Source organism: Drosophila pseudoobscura, chromosome 3, assembly GCF_009870125.1.
Source record: "Drosophila pseudoobscura strain MV-25-SWS-2005 chromosome 3, UCI_Dpse_MV25, whole genome shotgun sequence".
In the NCBI taxonomy this organism is placed as follows: domain Eukaryota; kingdom Metazoa; phylum Arthropoda; class Insecta; order Diptera; family Drosophilidae; genus Drosophila; species Drosophila pseudoobscura.
In genome coordinates, this window is record NC_046680.1 from 3,490,750 (window position 1) to 3,510,592 (window position 19,843).

General features: G+C 48.0%; 1 protein-coding gene and 1 long non-coding RNA gene across 2 annotated transcripts in view; both read left to right on the top strand.

The window, feature by feature from the left end:
* Nucleotides 1-19,843, top strand: part of stw (laccase) — a 104,646-nt gene that overhangs the window by 38,674 nt on the left and 46,129 nt on the right. The window lies entirely within an intron of this gene.
* LOC117183794 (uncharacterized) lies at nucleotides 4,873-6,601 on the top strand. The gene is made up of 2 exons (XR_004468971.1): nucleotides 4,873-6,012; nucleotides 6,071-6,601. It is a non-coding gene; the product is annotated as an uncharacterized lncRNA (long non-coding RNA).

Here is a 19,843-nt window from a genome sequence, read left to right on the forward strand (position 1 = left end):
GACGAGGAAGAGGAGGAGACAGTGGAACATCTGTTCTGATCCTGCCCCGCTCTCAGCAGATGAAGGCTACAGCACCTGGGCTCAGCATTTCTACACGACATCTCAGAGATGTCCAAACTATGTCCCAGGAGGATAGCGAACTTTGTGAGAGCATCTGGATGGGATAATTGCTGACAGGAAGTCTCACAACGCAAGAAGGAATGATCCTCTGCGGTATCACAACGGGCCGAAACCGGCCTAAGTGTGACTGGTTCCGAGCGAGCCCGGCAGCCGCCTTAACCTAACCTAACCTAATCAAATTTACTAAAGGAGTTCAGGGACGTCGCATCCACGAGAAGCCAAGCCCGCTGGATTTGACAGCGAAGGCACATGACGCCACGTAATCCGTTCTGATAGCTCCTGAAGTGTGGCTACCCTATTTGACACAAAAACAGCAAGCGACGATGGCGGAGTCTTTATACAATGTAGCGCTATTTCGGAGTCCGTCCAGAAATAAACGCTCTCGATTCTGCATTTGTCCAAAATTGAACCAAGAGAGTGGCGGCGAATAGTTCAAGTCTTGGTATGGTTTCTGTCTTTAATGGAGCAATATATATATATAAATATAAAGGCAACAGCCGTGTGCTTTACTAGAAGCGTCTGCGAAACCGTGAACTTGAAAAGATAAGCATCCAGTGACAAAAGTTTACCTTGGAATGGTCACTGCGTGGAGATTCCGCAAATTCTTCCTCAAGACCTCCCAACCTGTCTGCAATTCCATCGGAATCGCTTCATCCCAGTCCGATTGGAGTTGCCAAAGTCTCTGGAGGATTTTTTTTGGACCTTATGCCAATGGGGCACAGCAATCCCAACAGATCGAAGCGCTTTGTAGGAGTCCTTCCGTAAAACTTTCATCCAAATGAAAGCGGAATGTGTCTGCTTGCGGGCTCCACCGCATGCCTAAGTCTTTGGATAGTTGTGGATGGTTTGAAAACCATTTACACAGCTGGAAGCCACCGTGATTTAGGATTTCGGACACTTGATTACACATCACATTCAACGTGTCAATCTCATCGGCTCCAGTAAGCATGTCCACATAAAAATCGTAGCAAATTATGTCGGAAGACCTCCAAGTTCTTGCAAGCAACGGAGGGCGAGAAATGGAGCTGAAGCCGTTCCAAAGGTTTTTTTTTTTTTTTTTTTTTTTTTTTAATTCCATTTACTTGCTCGTATTTACATCTTATTTTATACTTAAAGCGAACTATATTAAAGGTTAGGCTATGCAAGCCCAACATGTGTGGTACGGCCGTGAAGCAATGCTTCACACATGTGCAGGCTTCGTTTAGACTAACTGGACTCTTGTCTGGTGCTCAACAGCGCGCAGTTCCCTCATAATGGTCGCCGCGAAGCAGCTCGTCGCCTCCCAGTTTTCCGGGGACAGGAGCATGCACGGCACCAAGCTCTGCTTGACTACGGCTCCACCCAGCGCTTCTTCTAGCCGCTGACGCTGCGCTGCGAACCTGCCACACGAAAATATCGCATGCTCGGCATCCTCCTCCACGTAGTGCCCGCACCAAGAGCATTCTGCGGAGTCCGCGTGTCCGAAGCGATGAAGGTAGCTTCGGAAGCAGCCGTGACCACTGAGTAGCTGAGTCAGGTAAAAGTTTACCTGCCCGTGCTTCCTGCTTACCCACGCGTCGATGGACGGGATAAGCTGGTGGGTCCAACGCCCCTTAGTGGTCGCGTCCCAGCGCTGTTGCCACCTTCTGAGACTCTCCTGTCTGCACGCCGTGCGTATCTGCCTTTTCGCCGCCGCGTCCAATCCTCTGCCGTGTGTTTCCTGGTAGTATGTGGACCGTTCCTCCGCCAGGAATTCCAGGGGTGCTATGCCCGCGATCACGTATGCTGCCTCGTCCGAGACCGTTCGGAAGGCACTGGTGATCCGAATCGAAGAGAGGCGGTGCGTGGCTGCCAGACCCCGTGCGTAGCTCGCTGTTCGAAGGGCCTTTGCCCAGATTGGCGCCGCATATAACATCACCGATCTCGTGACACTCGTTAGCAGTTGTCGCCGCCATTGCTTTGGTCCTCGGGTGTTCAGCATTAGCCTCGAGAGCGCACCGTTGGTGGTCGCCGCCTTCGTGCCCATGTAGGCCAAGTGCTCCCGAAAGCAGAGACGTGTATCCACCAGGACACCAAGGTATTTAATAGCGCGCTTAGACGAGACCAGGGTACCTGCCACTGAGATGTTGGCCGTCTCAACTTTCTTCCGGCTGGATACCAGCACTGCCTCTGTTTTGTGGGGTGCGAGTTCGAGCCCGACCAGGTCCAGCCACTGTTGAATTCGCGCTATCGTTTGGTTACAGGTCGTTTCCACGACGGACAGGTCTTTTGCCACCACTAGGACAGCCACATCGTCTGCAAAACCCACCATGTGTACTCCGTGGGGGAGGCTGAGTCGCAAGATGCCGTCATACATTGCGTTCCACAGAGTGGGGCCAAGCACTGAACCCTGCGGGACGCCTGCCGATACCTCGTATTCCTCCGTGCCAGCCTGCGTGTCGTACAAGAGCAGCCTTCTCTCAAAGTAACTTTTTACCATCCGCTGCAGGTACCTGGGTGTGTCGAAGCTCTCCAGCGCCCTTAGGATGCAGCTCCACCTCGCCATGTTGAACGCGTTCTTAATGTCCAGAGTGACTACTAGGCAATACTCTTTCCCGCCGCCTTTCCACCGAGTGCCGGCAATTGCACCGGAGGCAATGTCCACCACCTCACGAACGGCGTCTATTGTGGATCGGGCCTTGCGAAAGCCGTATTGGTGCGGTGAGAGGTCGCCAGCCTCCGCGATGGAGCGTTCCAGTCGCGCGCAAATCACCTTCTCAAGCAGTTTACCCGCGGTGTCGATCAGGCAGATAGGCCTATATGATGACGCTGTCCCCGGCGGCTTGCCTGGCTTGGGAATAAGCACTAGCTTCTGCCTTTTCCACCTCCCAGGGAACACTCCTTCCCGAAGGCACTGATTTAGCAGCTTCGCAAAGATGTCCGGGCGCGTGGAGAGGGCGAGCAAGAGGGCTCTGTTCGGGATAGAGTCCGGCCCAGGAGCCTTGTTCGGGCTGATGCTCCTGGCTGCGCGTTCGACTTCCTCGATTGACACCTCCTCGATGTGTGCCTGACTGTGCGGTTGCAGTGTGAGGCAACGGGCATCCCCGATGTGGTCAGCCCTGTGCGGAAAGAGTTCCTCCACGATGGATCGTGTCGTGTCGGTGTCCGATGGGGGTGCCTGCCTCTTGGCGCAAAGTTTGTTCGTCACCAACTTGTACGCCCTTCCCCATGGGTCCTGCTCCGCAGAGTCGCATAGCTTGAGAAAGCACTGGCGCTTGCTATCCCTAATGGCCGCCTTGAGGGCCCTTCTGCAGTCCCTAAACGTAGATTGCCATTGCGGAAAGGCAGTGCTTCCGCGCGAGCGCTGGTAGCGGCGTCGGGCTTGGTTGCATTCCCGGCGTAGCGCGGCAATGTCCTCGTTCCACCAGAACACAGGTTGGTGGTGGCGACCGTAGTTCTTCCTCTGCGCCATGGTGGCATTGCATGCTGCCTCCAGATGCTCCATGACATGGTTGGCCATGTATTCAGCATTTCCATTCGCCGTGAGGTTGGACATAAGCTCCATGAACAGGACCGTATTGAGCGTTTCGGCGCGGTAGCATCTCCATCTGGGCGCAGCTGTCTCTACGCTAGACATCTGTTGGCCTGTATCCCATATAATTGCCCTGTGGTCGCTCCCTGTGTAGATGTTGCTGATGCTCCAGCCCGATGAATTAAAAAGTGAGCTGCTGACAAATGTAAGGTCGATGACCGATCCTATTCCTGCTCTGGAGAAGGTATGCTGGTTTCCCTCGTTGAGGAGCGCGATGTCTAGGGGCGCAATGATCTCCAGCAGAGCTCTACCTCTCGCATTCGTCGCCACGCTTCCCCACTCTTCAGCCCACGCGTTGAAGTCCCCCCCAATGGCTACTGGGTGACGTCCTCTAGCATCAGCCGCTAGGTTGTCTAAAGTACCTGCGAACTCGGAGAGCGTCAGGCTAGGGGCAAGGTAGACGCTATAAATCCACACACCTCCGACCTTGGCGCGCACAAACCCAGCAGCAGCGCTTGAGAGGGAAAGCTGTAGTGGCGTGGCCCCGCATAGCCATATCGCGGCCTTTTTGGTGGCATCCAAGATGAACCCAGGGGACTCCCTAGTTTGATATGGCTCGCTGAGGATGGCGAGGTCAATTGCCAATTCTCTTATGGATTGGCTCAGCAGGTCTTGAGCCGCAGCGCAGTGGTTGAGGTTGAGCTGCATAACCTTCATTATTGGGCCGTCAAGCTGGGCACGCTCCTGGCTGCTGGACATCTCCTGCTACCCGCATAGTGTTTCGTCTCCTTGCTATTGTTAGCGGTGCAGATGAAACACCGCGGATCGCTTTGGCAGGTTGCCGCCTTGTGCCCGTCCCCGCCGCATCTGAGGCAGCATCCGGTGCGATCCACCGCGCTCTTGCACCTGATTGCTAGGTGCCCAAACTCCAGACACCTGTAGCATCGTCGTTGAGCTGTCCGCTCCCGGATCCTACAGCATGTCCATCCGACTTTAAGTTTGCCCACCATGAGCAGGGCTCTTGCCTGCACGGGCGGCAGGCACACAACTGCCAGTTGCGTACCAGCGAACGATGGCCTCAGGCTTTTAATGGCGCTGGTGTCCACGCTGGGGGCGTCTATCGATGCAGCTATCGCTGCTGCGATGTCCTCCTTCTCGACCAGGCTGTCGAGATCCCTGACCTCCACGCAGAGTTCTTCTGACACCGCCCTGATGCCCGTCTGCAGTCCCAGTGCCGCGCTGATGTCCTCCTTGAGCTTAGCTGTGTTGCTTTTGCTCGCGCCGTTGAGCTCGAGCAGCAGCTCGCCCTTTGCCGTCCTCCGGATTCTATTAACATTATCCCCTACCTCCTGCAGCTTGCCATCCTGGCGCCTGGTGACCATACGGAGGATGTCGCTATAGCTAAGCTCGCCCTGGGGTTGGATGATTATTGCGTCTGGCCTTGGTTCACGCTCACGGGGCTCCCTTTTTTTTCTTACCCTAGGGCCCACCTGCTGCCACTTGAGCTGTTTCTTAGCGGCTGGGGTGGCACCATGGTCCACTGTACCCGAGGGGGTTAGTTCATCCTGGGACTGCTCCGGCGGTTTGAGCTGGGTCGACGCTTGTTGGGGTTAGGGGTTCAGCCTGCCTACTCAGGTCATAGAATGCCGACGCCGTCAGCCCACAGTCTAATGTACGTAAGGGGGTTCCAGTGGGTCGTACGTAACACCTTACTGGTCTCGGTGTTACGGGCGGTATAGTACCTACCAAGGCGCCTATGGCGCCGATGGGTCCACTCTTGTGTACCCGATGGCCTTAGAAAGCGCCGATGTGCAGTGTGAGCCTCTACAATATCCCCATCAGTTCCACTTTGCCACATCCTATAGACCCGCGGTGGGGGGGCCGAAAAGTCGTGGTATACTTCTAGGATGTATGATGCAGCGCCATCTGCCGGTGCTCGTCTTCCTCTACGTGCTACGTAGCAGCGCCCTCTGACGGTGGGACACGCCTGCGATGAGTAGGCTATCGCCTTCTTGTAGCCCTAGTCAGCAGCTGTTGCTCTGATCAGGAAAATAGACATACGGAAAAACGTGGAGCTCATCCTAAAGAAGCTGAGGCAACTGGTGCATTATGTCGGGCCTTAGAACGGCCAACCTACGCATGCTCGTGCGGTGCAGGCAACTCCGTTGTCTGGCATGGTAACTCCGTCGCCATCCATCTTGAGCCGGTGAGAGGAGGAGAGAAACTCACCCCGGGAGCTTCGTGTGTGTTGTGAGTGAGTTGGAGTTTGAGTGACAAACCCCAAATTGGTTTAGCCATGGCAGATTGCTTTAAAATCCTGATTGTCGACCTTCTTGGGTTTGGACACGGTCTGCTCGGGCCAGGAGTCCAGAGTTAAGCTCAGTAAGCATCGCGCCCATAGGGTAAGTACGGGTGGATGTGCGCTCGCTTACCGTTGATCACTCTCTCTTTGAGTTATAGCCAGTCACTTCACTCAATGGCTGCTACCGCCGACGCGGGAGAAAAGAAGAACAGAACCGCCAGCCTGGATCGGAGGCGGGCACAACGAGGAGGGGCTCGACCTGCCCTGGTAGCCAGAACGGTACCTCGTCAGCCCAGGTCCTATTCCACCCTCGGCGGCTCCGCAGACACACGGAGCGCGGCGCAAACACAGGAGCAACGGAGGCGCGCGACCGACCCGGGTTTTTTCACCACTGTTTTTTCCGTTCCAAAGGTGACAGTATTTAAACGAAACGAGGGGGAACGTTGTGAGTTGCTGCGGACACCGCAACTCTACAGTTATACCTGTTGCGTGACCTTCCATCGATGGCCACAATTATTAGTTATTGATCTGAGTTATGAAGTCTAGTGTAAGTTAGGCTAGGGCAAAGCGGGAGCGCAATAAAAGCTCTCGCTCTTGGTGAATTAGTACCGCTTTGCCACCGTAGGTTAGCTAGAGTAAGAGATTTGAATTGTGAAGAAAATATAGTTGTTTGCCAACCTTGAATTAGATCGAGCGTATGATAATTTAAATTACAGCCACGCAAGTTTTCGGTAATTGATTAGAAAAACTCTTCTAATTTTTCATGGCGCCCCCGGGTGGACTGTAAAGTGAATTATAGGCAACAACAATAAGTGACAGTGATACAAGAAATTGCAGTATACATATGCAAACATATTCGTGGCCCGCGTCGTGTGTGTGTGCAATCGGCAATCAATTTGTAAAATATCATCGCGTCGGTCGCGCCAACAATAATAATTAAACAATAATTTTTGTGCAAATTCTGCTACCGCCGAGGGATGCCCTGCGATAAAGACAGGAAAGTAGCAGTTGGATTCAAAGATCCAAAAGAGGAATCAGAGGTATTTGTGCAGAAAATTAAAGGCTGAGCAAAAGACATTCAGATCTCTCTTTGAGGTGTCTTGTGCTGAAAACATTGCACATCGCCTTCAATTCTAGGCACAGACGTATGATATACATATAGTAGAGCTTGATTGCATGCATTTTATTAGTAATTGCATAAATATAACTAAAAACACATAAATACATACATATCTACACATACAGATATATGTGAACCGCTATTTGGACGCAACAGTTATATGTACATACATACATCTTTCGTTTACTGCAATCACTGTGCCCCCCCCCCCCCCCCCCCCCCCCTTCAATTGAAAAGGCTAATCATTTGCAGGAGCAAATCGAGGACATAACAGGTGATGATGCATATGCAGCCGAGTTGGAAGAGCTGATAATTGTCAACAAAGGAAAGATAATGTCGCTTATCGCCGCCTTTGATGCAGCAAGCGAGACGAAGCCAGTGTCTTCTTCAGCCCCAACTCATGCTAGACTTCCGAAATTGACATTACCCAAATTTAGTGGTAAACACTCGGAATTCAAAAATTTCATTAGCCTTTTTGAGAGGCTATTCCATAGCGACAACAGCATACCGGTGATCGAAAAATTTAATCATTTGATTTCGTGCCTCTCTGATGAAGCATTAGGAACAATAAAGGCGTTCCAAGTCACCGAGGCAAATTATGAAAAGGCCATGGCTGGCCTAAAACGAGTATATGACAACGATTATTTGATTTTCACGAATAATATTTCCAAATTGTTCAATCTGCCGAGAATGTCGCATCAATCTGCATCATCTCTAAGAACTCTAATCGATACTGTTTCGTCGATTTACGGATCGTTACTGTCGATCGGAGATGATACAAAAATTTCGAATGCAATGCTCATTCATCTCGTTTTAAACAGAGTCGACCCTGTGACGAAACAAAAGTGGGATGAACAGCTTACTTATGAGAAGTTGCCGCTTTGGTCCGACTTTGAGAAAGTCTTGAATCGTCGATACCAGCATCTGTCTGCTGAAGAATCGACCAAGCCAAGGCAAGACAAAGTCATGCCAAGCAAGCAACATAATCGCAGTTCATTTGCTTGTTCTTCCACTTCCACCAACAGTAGAACTCAGCAAACTTGTAGCTACTGCAATTCAGGAGACCATGTAGTGTCAAATTTCATTTCATTTTCGCGTCTCTCGGTGATGCAAAGGTTTGAGTTTGCTAAGGCGGCATCCCTATGCATTAATTGTCTGCGAAAAGGCCACGCTGTTGTAAAATGCAAAGCCAATAAATGTCGAGTATGCAGCCGCTTACATCATACATTATTGCATCGATACACAATGTCGGCTAATAGTCTCGCGTTGCCACCACCCCAAGAGAGTCCTTCTCCTCCATCAAATCAGAATCAACCTTCCACGTCACATGTTTTGCATGCGACAGCGTTGGACAGGGTAATTCTGGCTACGTCGATCGTAAGCGTCCGAACTAAGAGCGGTGAACACATTCTGGCCAGAGATCTGCTCGACTCTGGATCACAAACAAATTTCATTACCGAGGACCTCGCTAATCGCTTACAAATCCGTAGAGGGGAGTCCTGTATTAACTTGCTTGGAATTGGTGAATCTAATTCTTAAGTAAAGGATAAAATACACACAGTGGTGAAGTCGCGAATAAATGGTAGTGAGTTCTCCTTTGATTTTTGGATCCTGAAATCAATTTCAGTTTATCACCCTGACCAGTCAGTGAATGTGACTGACTGGCGAATCCCAGAGAACCTACCACTGGCAGACCCTTATTTCTACAGGCCACAAAGAATAGATATGTTAATTGGAGCAGAATCGTTCTTTGAATTATTAGCTGTTGGTCAAATTAAACAAGGTCCTGACTTTCCAACTCTTCAGAAAACCCTTCTTGGTTGGGTTGTGTCGGGAAAATATGTTCCAGGAGTTCTGCTCCTCAAATTACAAACAGTTTGAGTTGCAGTGAAGAGTTGCTAGTATCCATCGATAGGACCTTGAAAAAGTTTTGGTCACTGGAAGAAATGCCATCTACCAAGAAAATTGCCACACCTGAGCGCAAGCTACGTGAAGAACCCTATCGTAAGACGATTCAGGTACTATCATCAGGTCCTTTCGAAGTAAGGCTCCCGTTTAAATCAGATCCAAGTTGCTTAGGCAACTCCTTTGAGGTTGTTAAACGGCGGCTTTTGTCGCTTGAAAGACGATTGCATCGTGACCCTGAGTTGAAGAAAATGAACTTGAAATTCATGGAAGAGGGCCTCTCGTTAGGTCATATGTCTCCTACTGACAATACGATTCCTTCTACTCCACACTACGTAATCCCTCATCAGTGTGTTCTGAGGCCCCAAGGTACGTCTACCAAGCTCCGAGTCGTGTTCGATGCTTCGTCCAAGACGTCCTCACATGTGGCCTTAAATGATATTCTGATGGTGGGACCTGCCATTCAAGAGGAATTATACTTGACACTGCTCCGTTTCCGTCTGCACAGGTTTGCCCTGACTGCTGATGTTAAAAAGATGTATCGCCAAGTGATGGTGAACGAAGCGGATCGGCAGTTTCAGCTCATAGTGTGGAGAAGAGACCCTTCTGAATCCTTGAGATTATTCAAGCTCAAAACTGTAACCTATGGGACTGGACCAGCCCCATTCTTAGCTATCCGGTGTTTGAAAAGGTTGAGTGAGTCTGCGAAGCTCTCATTCCCTAGAGCTGCTAACGTTATTGGGTCCGACTTTTACGTATGTTGACTGGTGCTGCATGCGTAGACCGCAGGGTTTGAGTTGACTAAGTCGTTTTCAAACTCACCCGAGATCACCGCATCTGAGAGCACAGCCAAACCCATAACAATCTCGGATTCAGAGTCGACAAAGGCGTTAGAAATCTCATGGTTACCTACTGACGATGCCTTTAAGTTCAAAATTGACAATTAAGTTATGGGTCTCCGAGCGACAAAACGGAACATACTATCGGTGACATCAAAGTTGTTTGACCCCCTTGGTTTGTTAAGTCATATCATCATAAAAGGCAAGATCCTATTGCCGGAGCTTTGGCTTAACAAACTAGATTGGGATGAGTCGATTCCGTAGCATTTGGAAACAGCATGGAATAAGTTGAAAAATACACTATCTCAATTGGAAGACATATCCATATCTCGGTTTGTGTATTCCGATCCGATGTCACCGGTTCAAATACATGCCTTTGCTGACGCCTACATGAGAGCCTATGGAGGGCGCGTCTATATACGTAGCAGCACTGCAGAAGGTTTAAAAATATCATTGTTGACTTCGAAATCCAAAGTAGCGCCGCGTCAAGACTAAAACGCTCCCAAGGCTTGAGTTATGTGCCGCTCACCTTCTCGCAGATCTCTGTCACAGAATCAAGCCCCTATTAAACGTGCCCATTGAACGAGTCGTTTATTGGTCGGATTCAAAGGTAACTCTTCATTGGATCCGGTCTCATCCATCGTCGTTGTCGACTTTCGTTTCAAATAGAGTGGCTGAGATTCAAGAGTGGTAAGATGATGCTACGTGGCGGCATGTACCCACGAAACAGAACCCAGCAGATATTGTCTCAAGAGGTTGTGACGTCGACGAAATCGTTCAGTCAATTTGGTTCGAAGGACCATCATTTCTGAAAGAGGAAGAAGAAAACTGGCCCAAGAACGCTCATTTCGAACACTCCGATGATCTTCAGCTGGAAAAGAGGAAGACTGCGGTCGGGTTGACCGCGGCTGTGCGAAGTTCGGAGCTGTTAGATGTCATCGAGAGATTCTCGTCACACCTCAAACTGCTTAGAGTGTTCGTGTATGTGTTCCGCTTTATAAGAAAATGTAAAGACCCAAGCCTAAATTTCGAAAAAACTATCTCACCGACCGAATACAATGAAGCTTTTTATAAAATTGTCGAAATCGTCCAGCATCACGAGTATCAAGAAGAAATTGAAAAGGTTAGGAAAGGATTTACAATTGGTCCTAGTCTTCAGCGGTTGAACCCATTCATCCATGAAGACACAGGGACTTGGTGCAACTTTTCGTTGTTGCGAGTGGGGGGGGCGACTAGCCAAAGCTCCTATATCATACGATGCCAAGTTTCCTCTGCTTTTGACTAAGCGCTCGGAATTCGTGCGAAGCTATATATTCGTCATCTGCACCATTCGAATTTTCATGTCGGCCCACGAGCACTTGTGAGCATCCTTCGACAGAGCGTGTGGATAGTGAACGCTCAGGAGGTCTGCCGTCAGACAGTTCGATCATGTATGCGCTGTTTTAAATGCAAGCCTCGATTGCTGACGCAACTCATGGGGAATTTACCCGCAGATCGACTCCGTGCTCTCCACCCATTTTCAATTTGCGGCGTTGATTATTGTGGACCAGTGCACACGACATTGAAAATTCGCTGAAGGCCCCCATACAAGTCATACTTTGCGCTTTTTGTTTGTTTTGCGTCCAAGGCGGTTCACCTAGAAATAGTTTCCGATCTAACCACTGATTGTTTTTTGTTGGCTTTTCAAAGGTTCGTTGGGCGCCGAGGAAATCCCCAAGTCGTTCATTGCGACAACGGGACTAACTTCGTCGGAGCGAGCCGCCATCTCAGCGCTCTGCGGATCAGGCTCAAGGAGCAAGGAGACGCAATTCGCGACTTCGCGTCAAAGAACGGATGCGAATTTGCGTTCATACCGCCTCGAGCTCCTCACATGGGAGGGCTATGGGAGGCAGGTGTAAAAACTGCCAAGAGCCTACTCCTACGGGCGGTAGGCAGCGCGCTCCTAACCGCCGAAGAGCTCGCCACAGTACTCGTCGGCATCGAGGCCATAATGAACTCGAGGCCGCTGGGAGCCATCAGCCAAGATCCAAGCGATGGCGACAGGCGGGTCGCTCTTCGCCCCCCCAGCACTGCGGACTCCGGACCAGGAGAGTCTCAGTTGCTTGCGGCGATGGCGACTTGTCTCGTCAGTCAGGCAAGCGTTTTGGCAGCGATGGTCCCGCGAATATGTCCTGGGGATTCAAATTAAGGGCAAATGGCACCAGCAGCAACCGAACCTCGAGGAAGGAGACCTCGTCATCGTGGCCGAGGACAATCTGCCGCCTCAGGAGTGGCTCGTGGGGAGGGTCATCGCCACGCACGCAGGAGAGGACAGCATGGTCAGGGTCGTCGAAATAAGGACTAGCACTGGAGCGGTTTTTCGGCGGCCCATACACAAATTAGCGCCGCTCCCAATGTGTTGAAGTCGATGCAGGCGTTCAACGGGGCCGGTGTTGCGTGACCTTCCATCCATGGCCACAATTATTAGTTATTGATCTGAATTATGAAGTCTAGTGTAAGTTAGGCTAGGGCAAAGCGGGAGCGCAATAAAAGCTCGCTCTCTCGCTCTTGGCGAATTCGCCCCGCTTTGCCACCGTAGGTTAGCTAGAGTAAGAGATTTGAATTGTGAAGAAAATATAGTTGTTCGCCAACCTTGAATTAGATCGAGCGTATCAAGTTTTTCGCCCCGCCAAATAAATAATTTAAATTACAGCCACGCAAAGTTTTCGGTAATTGATTAGAAAAGCTCTTCTAAGTCAGAATGGCTCTCCTCCGGCAGACGCCGCTATATTAAAAAAAGTGCGTGCGAGAGAGACAGAAAATCAGTCTGACCGTGACGTCGGGCCCTGCGTAGCCACTGCAAATTGATTTGTTCCTTTTGGCTATAAAAATGATCTGATCTATGGCCGCTATCTATGATTCTGCGTTTTTAGTTTTCTCGAATGTGCAATATTGTGGATGCAACAGATTTTCGTCCTTTGTGGGGGCGGAAGGGGGTGAGGCGAAATTCTGAGATATACGTTTTATAGTGAGATCTAACAGAAGTGCGGATACCAAATTTGGTTACTCTAACGTTAATAGTCTCTGAGATGTTTGAATATCCCCAGATTTTCGTCCTTTACGGGGCGGAAGGGGGTGTGGCGAAATTTGGACACGAAACGGTCAAGGTCCGATATCACAGGAGTGTGGATACCAAATTTGGTTGCTCTGGCTTTTATAGTCTCTGAGATCTAGGCGCTAATGTTTTACTCTAAGCAAAGCCGCCTATGCTACGTGTGTGTTAGAGAGACACAGGGCGAGAAAAAATGAAATTGTTTTCTTGATGCTGGCTATAATAATAATATGATCCAATTCAGATTCTGCTGTCTAAAAGATATGGTCATTCTGTACGATTCTGCGTTTTCTGTTTTTCTCATATCTTTAAAATTGTGGATGCCACAGATTTTCGTTCTTTGTGGGGTCGGAAGTGGGCGGGGCGAGGTTTTGAAATATTTTTGTAGCAGTGACATATCACAGAAGTCTGGATCCAAAACATCGTTGCTCTAGCTCTTATAGTCTTTGAGCGATAGGCGCTAATAGGGACGGACAGACGGACGGACGGACAGACAGGGCTCAATCGACTCGGCTAGTGATGCTGATCAAGAATATATATACTTTATGGGGTCGGAAACGATTCATTCTGGATGTTACACACATCCATTTTCACCACAAATCTAATATACCCCAATACTCATTTTGAGTATCGGGTATAAAAATCCGTACCTCATCAGATGGATTCTCTCGCCATACTATGAGCAGACGGCTTAGTCATGGCCGGGATATCAAACAACTGGGCAAGTGTATCGAAATATATTAAGCACTTGTTGTCATACACCACCTTCAAATTTTCTAAAGCCTTCGAATAGTTTGCATCTGAGACTTGGAATGCTTGTATCGTTCTCAAGGCTTCATCGGAGATGAATGAGATGGTTGATGTTCTCAATATTGGACAACGACCGGTCGGAATCTACCAAACTTTCGAAAAAATTTATAATTTGTTTATATTCCGCGTGCTTCAGCGGAACTTTGGCAACTTTAATTTTAGCAAATTGGAGCGGTGCTGCACGGAAGCTAAATTTCCTCGTGGTTGGGAAGACCTGTTTGGCACTGCCGACATGTACAACGCCTTTGTAATCACACACGTTTCTTCTAGTTCCGACCTTTCCGAGTTATCTGGATCCACACTGTCGATCTCGGACTGCAGGGCCATTGCTTTGGTAATGTATTACTTTAAGATTTCAAAACGACATTGGATTTGTAGTGGATCTAGCGAAATTGCACCCTCCAATTCTCATCCGATTAATATCTTCGCTAACCTTGTCCCGCTGCGTATATAATTTGGTCAGTTTTGCGCTTCCACACATCCCGCCCGCGGTTGGCTTCTCTTCACCATTCTTTGGAGCCATTTTGTTTGTTGTTTTAAATTATTAAATTTAAGGCAATAAAATGTTTAAATCAAATGCAGTGCGTTCCAACCGAACAATATTCGAACCAAGCGCGCATAAATTCGGTAAAATATGCACGCATAAACGTTAGGTTCGATTCGAAACGCTTGAACGAAAGCACTTCGAACCGAAGCGATCGCTACCAAAAGCCAAGCTTTGGCTCGACGTATCAAGCTCGAACCACGTTCGACATGATACGAAGCGTGCGATGTAAGTTTAAAGAAGTTAAGTTAAGTTGCCGAAGACGAAGCGGCAAACAATGTTCCACTTAATCCTACAAATTTAAGAGAATTTTAACCTTTTCCAAGAACAAATTGGGGAAGCAAACAGACGAACGATGCTCCAATGTTATAGTTAGCTCCCCAAGTATAAGAGACCGAAATGATCGCTTCTTGACACACCAACGAAACGCAAGCTGAGCGGTCCAGCAAAAGAGTCCGATATGACAAACGAAGCTGCAAAAGCAAGCTACGAAACGAAACGCCAAGCTGTGATCAGGGTAAAGACCGAATGCGACAATAAAGAGACGCGTATGTGAGGCATTAACGAGATGAATTTTTTAAAAGAGCGACAATGTGCATTGGTTTACCGCTGCAAGGGTCAACGTTTTCTCGAAACGAAAGACGAAATATGGCACCCAAGCACCGAAACAGGCTGTAAATTTTGGCGTTATGATGCTCTTTCTCATATAAGGTTAGGTTAGGTTAAGGCGGTAGCCGGGAGGGGAGATGTGAGCCTCCCGCCCCCGCCTATAAAAGGTCCGTTGTGTTGCCGCGTGGGCATGTGCCCCTTCTCGTTGCCTGAACCGTGAGAGCAGACTACTGCAGGATTAAGGGATGATCCCATCCGGTGGCTTGGATGTATTTGGACAAGGTCCCTGGTTTGATTTCGGACCGGTCCGAAAAGTCCGTGAGGAAAGCGGCCCCGAGAATACGAAGATGACGTTTTCCAAGGGCTGGGCAGTGGCAGAAGAAGTGGAGGACCGATTCCTCCTCCTCCTCCTTCTCATATAAAAAGCGACACACAAATATAAAACCGTTTAGGCATGTCATACATTCATATAATCATGGACTGTTCAATGCCAAGCCAATAGGTATTTTTGCTATTATTTTAGCCGCTATTGCTTTAGCATTATTACCTGATCGTCGGATAAATCCACTTCTCTGGGCATCGGCAATTCAGTATTCATCCTATGTCTTGGTTATGGCACTATGGTCTTCCTTCTCCGGTGGTCTTCTGGCGTTCCTTCCCTTTTGAAGTGTTGTTTTATACGACGCGAAACACTGTTATTCGCGAACAGCTTTCTGGTACACACAAAAATTTGCAGTCACGAAAAGCTAATCCCAAGGTCCCAGCTCGGGCGCCATGTAGAATTCTGCGATAAATATTGGCCTTTAATCAGGCTGCGGACGCGGGGGACTAGAGGGATGGACCAGAGCTGCTTGCGGGGGAGACGAGAAGAAATAAAAAGGCAAGACCGTTCTTCATCAATGTAAGATTGCGACTCCCTGTCCGTTTATTATCCTAAGCTATGCTGGAGCGAAGTAATTTATTTCAACTTTGCGGCTGCATCGACCGCTGTACCGACAGTGGTGTAGTTGCCCCGATTACATATAAATAAGTTAAGTTAAGGATGAATCTGAAAAATGACTCAGCCCTTACATTTGTGTCCGAGCTTTTCCCGTATGCAATGTGGGATGTGCGACATCAGTCTTAGATGTGTCCCTCAGCTTGCGGCCGTGTTGTCGCCATCGCTACAGTTATGGAGCAAAAAGATATTTATGTGCTTTCTGGCAAGATTGCAGTGTGTACTGTCCCACACAGTGGGACATTCAGCCATTTCAGCTTGTTAGGAGCGCGCTGCCTAACGCCCGTAGGAGTAGGCTCTTGGCAGTTTTTACACCTGCCTCCCATGTGAGGAGCTCGCGGTGGTATGCACGCAAATTGGCATCCGCTCCTTGACCAGAAGTCCCGCGAATTGCGTACCCTTCCTCCTCGAGCCTGACCCGCAGAGCGCTGAGGTGGCGGTTGACCAGATGACGTAGACGAATGGTGCAGATGATGAATGTAGCTTCGCAGGAATGGAGAGCATCGTATTATATAGGAGCTTTGGCTAGTCGCCAACCCACTCGCAACAACTAAAAGTTACACCAAGTGTCTCAAGGATTAATGGGTTCAAACGATAAAGACTAGGACTAGATATTTTCGTAACCTTTCGATTTCTCCCTGATACTCGTAATGCTGGACGATTTCGACACTTTTATAAAAGGCTCATTATATTCGGTCGGTGAGACAGTTTTTTGAAGTTTAGACTTGAGTCTTTACATTTTCTTATAAAGCGGAACACATACACGAACACTCTAAGCAGTTTGGGGTGTTACGAAAATCCCTCGATGAAATCTAACAGCTCCGAACTTCGCACAGCTGAAGTTGAAGTTTCCAGTTGAAGATCCTCGGAAAGTTCGAAATGAGAGTTCATGGGCCAGTTTACTTTTTCCTCTTTCAGAAATGATGGACTCGTTCAATGGGCACGTTTAATAGGGGTTTGATTCTGTGACAGAGATCTGCGAGAAGGTGAGCGGCACATAACTCAAGCTTTGGGAGCGGTTTGGTTTGAGCGGCGATACTTTGGATTTGGACGTCAACAATGATACTTTTAAACCTTCTGCAGTATTGCGTCATTGTAAATGACGAACGCTCCATAGGCTCTAATGGAGGGGTCAGCAAAGGCATGTATTTGAACCGGTGACATCAGATCTGAAGACACAAACTGAGATATGGATATGTCTTCCAATTGAGACAGTGTATTTTTAAACTTATTCCATGCTGTTTCCAAATGCTACGGAATCGACTCATCCCAATCTAGTTTGTTAATCCAAAGCTCCTGCAAGCAACTTTGATGTCACCAATAGTATGCTCTTTTTTGTCAATCGGAGACAATTCAATTTTGAACTTAAAGGCATCGTCAGTAGATAACCATGAGACTCCTAACGCCAAGAAGTCATCGATGTAAAAGTTGGACCTAATAACGTAAGCAGCTTTACGGAATGAGAGCTCACTCTGCCTTTTCAAACACAGGATAGCCAAGAATAGGGTTGGTCCAGTCTTATATGTTACGGTATTAGGCTGGTATATTCTCAAGGACTCAGAAGGGTCTCTTCTCTAAACTATGAGCTGAAACTGCCGATCCGCTTCATTCACCATCACTTGGCGATACATCTTTTTGACATCGGCAGTCAGGGCAAACCTGAGCAGACGGAAACGGAGCAGTGTCAAGTATAGTTCCTCTTGAATGGTAGGTCCCACCATCAGAATATCATTCAAGGCCACCTGTGAGGACGTCTTGGACGAAGCATCGAACACGACACGGAGTTTGGTAGACGTACTTTGGAGCCTCAGGACACACTGATGAGGAATTACGTAGTGTGGAGTAGAAGGAATCGTATTGTCAGTAGGAGACATATGACCTAACGAGAGGCCCTCTTCCATGAATTTCAAGTTCATTTTCTTCAACTCAGGGTCACGATGCAATCGTCTTTCAAGCGACAAAAGCCGCCGTTTAACAACCTCAAAGGAGTTGCCTAAGCAACTTGGATCTGATTTAAGCGGGAGCCTTACTTCGAGCCGACCTGATGACAGTACCTGAGTCGTCTTACGATAGTGTTCTTCACATAGCTTGTACTCAGGTGTGGCAATTTTCTTGGTAGATGGCATTTCTTCCAGTGAACAAAACTCTTTCAAGGTCCGATTGATAGATACTAGCAACTCTTCACTGCAACTCAAACTATTTGTAATGTGAAGAGCAGAACTTTTGGTAACATATTTTCTCGACACAACCCAGCCAAGATTGGTTATCTGAAGAGTTGGAATGTCAGGAACTTGCTTAATTTGACCAACAGCTAATAATTCAAAGAACGATTATGCTCCTATCAGCATATCTATTTTTTGTGGCTTGTAGAAATAAAGGTCTGCCAGTGGTAGGTTCTCTGGGATTCGCCAGTCAGTCACATTCACTGACTGGTCAGGGTGATAACCTGAAATTGATTTCAGGATCCAAAAATCAAAGGAGAACTCACTACCATTTATTCGCGACTTCACCACTGTGTGTATTTTATCCTTTACTTAAGAATTAGATTCACGAATTCCAGGCAAGTTAATACAGGACTCCTCTCTACGGATCTGTAAGCGATTAGCGAAGTCCTCGGTAATGAAATTAGTTTGTGATCCAGAGTCGAGCAGATCTCTGGCCAGAATGTGTTCACCGCTCTTAGTTCGGACGCTTACGATCGACGTAGCCAGAATTACCCTGTCCAACGCTGTCGCATGCAAAACATGTGACGTGGAAGGTTGATTCTGATTTGATGGAGGAGAAGGACTCTCTTGGGGTGGTGGCAACGCGAGACTATTAGCCGACACTATGTATCGATGCAATAATGTATGATGTAAGCGGCTGCACACTCGACATTTATTGGCTTTGCATTTTAAAACAGCGTGGCCTTTTCGCAGACAATTAATGCAAAGGGATGCCGACTTAGCATCGACTTGGTATCGACGATTCAAGACTTTCTCAAAGTCGGACCAAAGCGGCAACTTCTCATAAGTAAGCTGTTCATCCCACTTTTGTTTCGTCACTGGGTCGACTCTGTTTAAAACAAGATGAATGAGCATTGCATTCGAAATTTTTGTATCATCTCCGATCGACAGTAACGATCCGTAAATCGACGAAACAGTATCGATTAGAGTTCTTAGAGATGATGCAGATTGATGCAGCTCTTCCAACTCGGCTGCATATGCATCATCACCTGTTATGTCCTCGATTTGCTCCTGCAAATGATTAGCCTTTTCAATTGAAGCATTCAAACAATCTAATCTACATTGTAATTCCGGTAATTGCAAAGGAATCGACCCTTGATCTAATCGATCCTCTAAGCGGCGAATGCTTTTTACTCGACTTTTGAGCTTGATCTTTAAGTCTTCAAGAGTGGATTTACTTTTTTCTGCCATAATGTTTGTGTATGAAGATTTTACGCAACAAAGCAGTATTATTTCTATTTATTTATTTATTATTTTTTTTTTCAATGTTTGAACGAGAACGATAATCGAAAACGAATTTGAATTGAATGTCGAGGCACGAGGTATCAAGGGAAAGAGTCGTTGCAAGTGACGGCCGAAAACAATATACCCGTTAGATACAGGATAGCGCGTCACTTGGCAAGTAACAGCCGAAAACAATATACCCGTTAGATACAGGGTAGCGCGTCACTTGGCGCACCGTCAAGCTCAAGAGCGGCAAAGAAAATTCTCCCAACAAATACAACGCAAGTAGCAGTGGAGAAGCGAAAACGAAATAATGCACCGGTGCTGCTGCTTGTATGTATGTGTGGATATTTTCTATACGCCGTGGCTTGGGTGAACGAACGAACAAACTTTGTGAGGTTATAACGACGAGAAAGGTAGAACAAAATAAAATGGGGGGGGGGGGGGTGGGGGGCCACAGTGATTGCAGTAAACGAAAGATGTATGTATGTACATATAACTGTTGCGTCCAAATAGCGGTTCACATATATCTGTATGTGTAGATATGTATGTATTTATGTGTTTTTA